Source organism: Cryptomeria japonica, chromosome 5 (assembly GCF_030272615.1).
Source record: "Cryptomeria japonica chromosome 5, Sugi_1.0, whole genome shotgun sequence".
Taxonomy (NCBI): domain Eukaryota; kingdom Viridiplantae; phylum Streptophyta; class Pinopsida; order Cupressales; family Cupressaceae; genus Cryptomeria; species Cryptomeria japonica.
The window spans coordinates 364,059,524-364,065,244 of NC_081409.1; positions in this window are offsets into that span (position 1 = coordinate 364,059,524).

The following is a 5,721-nucleotide window of genomic DNA, read 5'->3' on the forward strand; positions in this document are numbered from 1 at the left end:
TTAGTTTAAAAGCCTAAACTTCCAATTTTTTTAACCGAAGCAATAAAATGTCTAGTTGCGCTTGATCAAGACATCTCTTGATCAAACACCATTTGTCAGGGGCATTGCAGCCCCTGACATTCCATGAAAGGAACCTTATTTCCTTTGGGAAGAGACATAGCCTCTTCTCGATCTTAGTTTTGTTTGTCCTTTTGCACTTCCAACTATTTCCAATTGGATTCTAGTGGATTTTGGACCACGAGACTTCTTCTCACCTATTTTAGGTTTCCCCTGTCTAGATTCAGTTTGATTGAGGGGTTGAATTTCTAAATACCCGTTCCATCTTGCAAAACCAAATCATATAAGTCAACCCCTTCCTTATCTGCTTTTGGAGATTCCAGACCATCCTTCTCAGGCAATTCTAAATCTTTTTTTATCTTCATCATTAAAATTAGAGGTTTGAATCAGGGATATTTGTATGTCTTTGAAGACACCATCATCATACATATCGACATCCTCATCCACCTCCTCCACATTGATATGAGGAACATTATTAGATGAAGAGCCAATAACTGATGGATTCAGACTCCTATCTTGAAATTGAGACTCAACAATGATATTTTTTGAACCAGATCCTTCTCGCTCTTCCTTCCACTAGGGATGCAATCCTCTCCCAAACCTTCCTCTGATATCAATTGATTTCCCCTTGTATCATTCTGCAATTCTGTTCCTGCCGATCCTTTTGCCTCCTCTAAACCTGGATCCTCTGATAATATCTCTAAAACCTTTTGACGCCCAAGACCATTAGCATATTTTAGATAGTCACCTTGATTTTCATAGTCCCCACACTCCTTCAAGTTTGTATCCATACTCAACTCCCCTGTATGCAACTCTTTGTTATTTCCATCAACTTTATTCTATTGTAAAGAGTTTTCCCCATCATTCTTGACTTCAATGAAGATACCGTCCTCACCTACATTTACATTTTCCTTGTGAGGGGGGAAGTTGCATTGCCTACAACTTCAACATTATCCTCCGCTAGTTTAATGAGGTCTTGCGAGGTATTCTTGTACAACCCTTTGCCGTTGGGATCTTTGCAACATTCCGCTTTTGTATGCCCTTTACTTTTACATACCGAACATACATCCGTGAGATCTCCAACCTCGATGGATTGTCGCCATATACCCTCACCCAATTTAAAATCAATATATTGTAGGAGGGGATGAGTGGAATACCATTGGATACAAATTTTGACATACATATTGTATTCGTTGACCTCCAAGGCTTCATCCACTTTCAAGAAAACTCCCAATTCATATCCAATCATTTTGAGAGTCTCCAAGTCCCAATATTCATGAGGGAGATTATACAACCTTACCCAAAGTGGAACACTCTCAATCTCCTCCGTTTTGGGATCGAAATTGGGTTTCCATCCCTTGATGTAAAACCCTTTACCCCCCATTAGGAAAGGGCCACTATTCAGAATCCATTCCTTGTCTTTTTTACTTAGGCATATGACTAGATAAAACCCATTTGGGAGTGTTTTCAGAACACACGTTTCTCCCCAATGTATGTCTACCCAAGGGTGAACCTTAGAAAAAGTTGGCCATTCCCCATTCCATTTTATAAAGAAAGCCCTATCTTTCAATAGTTGAACTGAAACCTTCCACTTTGGGTTTTCAATGAGAAGGTAAACCACAAGCGAATGATCAACATTTGTGCATACCTTTTTTGCCATAGGATCACCTTGTTGCACCTTCGATTGCCAAATTTTTTTTTCAATTGTTTTGAAATCGACCCTTGGCCCTGAGTGTATTGCTGCAAAACCCCAGCTATTTCGATCAGGTTCTCTACCTTAGGTAAAGACTTGTCTGTGACCGTACTGTGTTCTCCTGTAACAGCTTGCTTGACCCTACCATGCCCTAAAAGGGGGACACCATTCTTGATTTTGGTAACCTTCAATCCTTCTACATTTGTAATTCCATACCTGCTGTGAATGGCCATCACACCTAAACCCTTTCTCTGCCATTAAAATCTTGATATTTGGAATGTTACTATGATTGTGCGCTCTCATTTCTTACATTCTTCATAGAGTAGTTTAGTTTAGCATAGATTTGAAGAATAGGCGGTGTTTCGTTGATAATTTATGTGCTTTGGATTTTAGGCTACAACATCCATCTGGTAATTCACATTGAGGCACTTAATTATCAACCTATCAATTATGATAATTATAACTATGTAAATATATACTTATTTTTATAATTATATTTATTATTCTATAGTCTATAATATATTATTTAATTTAATATAATATAGGTAATTATATTTTACTTGATTATGATCTTAATATTAATATTTCATATAGTATGTATGGTATAAATTATCTTATTATATATTATATTTTATAGAATTTAATTTATTTTTAAAATTATATTATATCAAATTCTCGAAGTTTCCATAATTCATAATGATTTTAGTATTTTCTTTTTGTGGATTAGACCATGTAGATTTTTTGTTGCCGACGTTTAGGATCAAACTCTATGATCCATCATGTTAGGGTTTCAAGCAGATCCGAAGCAAATATGAACTAACAATTATATGCAGATTTAAATACAAAAGATAAAGAGATAAAACAGGACACAGATAACACAGAGATTTAACGTGGTTCACCCAGAATGGGTTACGTCCACCATACACAGTTGTCCAATCTTTCTTATTATCCAACAAAAATAGTACATCAACCTTACAATGCCTTAAGCATCCCAACCGCTTATAACATGCATTTTTAGGGCAACAAACATTGTAGACCTTTTTTTAGGGTTTTATTACAATGTCGGTTTTCATCAACGAAAAATGGCAAATTTTTTTTTCTTGGGGGCTCCCGCCCCCGAACCCCCACTTTTCTCGAGGGTTGCTGCCCCCGAACCCCTGCTCGGGGCCCGACGAGGATACGTGCTGAGTGTACAGTACTTTGCTGATCAGTCGCCACATTTTAACACATCATTCTATTTTGTTGCTATCTACGTTGATGATGGATCATAGAGTGATCGTAAAGTTGACAACACAAAAATCTACATGGTCTAATCCAGAAGAAGAAAATATTGAAATAATGTTATATATTATAGTTAAATAAAAATTATTAAATATATTAGTATATAATATTTTTTGTATAGTAAAAATTCAATTATATATAATATAATTATTACATGTTATATAGTGTGAATCATTATATTTAAAAATATTATATCATAATTATATTTTATATAGAGTACATTATTAATTTTTTGCCCTCTTTATCTCTCTCTGTCTCTCTATACTTCTCTATATCACTTGTATTTGTCAGCTTCTTCCTCTTTATTCTTGTCCCCTCTATATTTATCTCCCTATCCCTCCCCCACTCTATATCTATATCTCATTGTCTCTACCTCTCTCTTATTCATTCTATCACTCTTTCTCTCTATCTCTATTTCTCTCTCTATCTCCCTCTTGCTCCTCTCTCCATCTCTTTCCATTCATATTTATCTATTTCTCTCCCTATCCCTCTATATATTTACCTCTATCTCTCTCCCCCTTTCTCTTCCCATATATCTCTCCATCTCTCTCTTTCTCTTCCCATATATCTCTATCTCTGTCTCTTTCTCTTTCTCTCTCCCTCACTCCCTCTCTATTTTTCTATCTCCACTTCTCTTTATTTGTTTATCCTCTATCTATCTAGATCTCTCCCTCTACCCTCTCTCTTTATATCTTTATATCTAAATATTCCTCTCTCTCTCTCTCTCTCTCTCTCTCTCTCTCTCTCTCTCTCTCTCTCTCTCTCTCTCTCTCTCTCTCTCTCTGTGTGTTTATTTCTCCCTCGTCCTCCCCCCTCTATCTTCACCTCTACCTTTATTTTTCTCTCTATCCTCTATCTCTAAGCATCTCTTTCTATCCATCCATCTCTCCTCCTCTATATATCTATATCTCTTTGACTCTCTATCTCTACTTCTCCATATTTCTTCTTCCATCTCTCTACTCGGTCATCTCTCTCCCTCTCCCTCCCTCTCTCTATATATAACACTTCCTATCTCTCCCTCTCCCCTTATCTATATACTTATCCCTTCCATCTCTACATCTCTCTCTCTCTCTCTCTCGTCTCTTTCTATATTCCCCCCTCTCCTTCTCTCACTATCCATCTCCATCTCAATCTCCACCTTTGTTTCTATCTTTATCTCTATCACCATCCCCTATCTCCACCTCCTTACCTCTCTCACACTCTTCCACTCTCTCTTCCCCTCTTTCTCTTTCTCTCCCTCCCTCTCTCCCTATTGCAAACCTAACATGAGCTTGTTTGTGTGGAGTCTAATTATCTTCCTTATTCAGAGGTTTTGTTTCAGTTGTGTTTGAATCCTTGTAAGTAGATGTATGGTTGATTAGAAGCTATCTCTCCTCCAAATTGTGATCTTCATTTCACCAACAACGTCATTTTCTAAATAGCCTACCATTTGACCTCATGTATTACACAAATGTATGCAAAAAATAGACCATTTCCCCCTCTAATTCCACACCTCTTTAGCATACCCATCTTTCTTGCTTCATATTTCTATCTCTCCATACATATCTATCTACCTCTATCTCCCTAGATCTTCCTGTCTCTCTGAATCTCCCTCTACCCTCTATTTATATCACCTTGTCTCTCCGTCTTTATCTATTGAGATCTCTCTGTCATCTCTTCGTCTCTTTATATCCATATCTTCTCTACCTCTACCTCCTTATCTCTCTATATCTCTCCCTATACTATATTGATTTCTCTACCCCTCTCCATCTCTCCATATTGTCCTCTATCTATATGTCTCCATCCTCTACTTCTCTCTCTCCCTTTATCTTCCAATATATCTCTTTCTCTCTCTTCCTCTTTCCATGTATCTAAATTTCTCTCTCTTTATCTCTCCATCTCTATTTGTCTATCTTTACTTCTCTCTATTTGTCTCTCCATCTCTTCCTCTCTCTCTATGCCTCTCTATCTCTCTCTACCTCCCTATATCTATTTCTTTCCCTCTCTATCTTCATCTCTACCTTTATCTTCCCCTCTTACCTCTATCTCTAAACATGTCTCCCTCTCTCTATCTGTCCATCTCCATGATCCCTATAAATGGATGCATAGTTGATTTGAAGACATCACTTCTCCATTGAACCCTTTTTTACACAAACAACATCATTTTGTAAATGGCTCAATTGTATGCAAAAAATAGACCAATTTTATTTCTAATTAACCTTCCACACCCATTCGACATACCTATTGCACCCTAAGATACAATTACTAATAGATATTGATGCTCAATGATAAAGAACTAGCTTTCATAAATCAACTATAATCATCATTGTAAATGATCACCTCGACTAATAGCCCTATAATTACTTCCCAGAATGATAAAATTCACCCTTTATACTTGAGGGGCACCTCCATCTAGCCCTATTTATAAAAAATTAGGGCATCAATTAATGGAATTGATTTTGCTAACACTCCATTAAAAAAGGTCTCAAGGCGCCATATTCTTAGAACTTTTTGCATGTGGAGGGAAGGTCTTGGATACCCAATTTTACCCCACCCTAAAAAAATCTGATTGGATAAAATAAACAAGTAAAATAATTATTTATGCTTACGTCGGTGACTCGGTGCCAATCTCACGGAAATCGGAAAAGGGCCAAAAAATAAATAAAAAGGTTATGGTAAAAAGCGAAGAAAACTCTCTCATATTATATGAA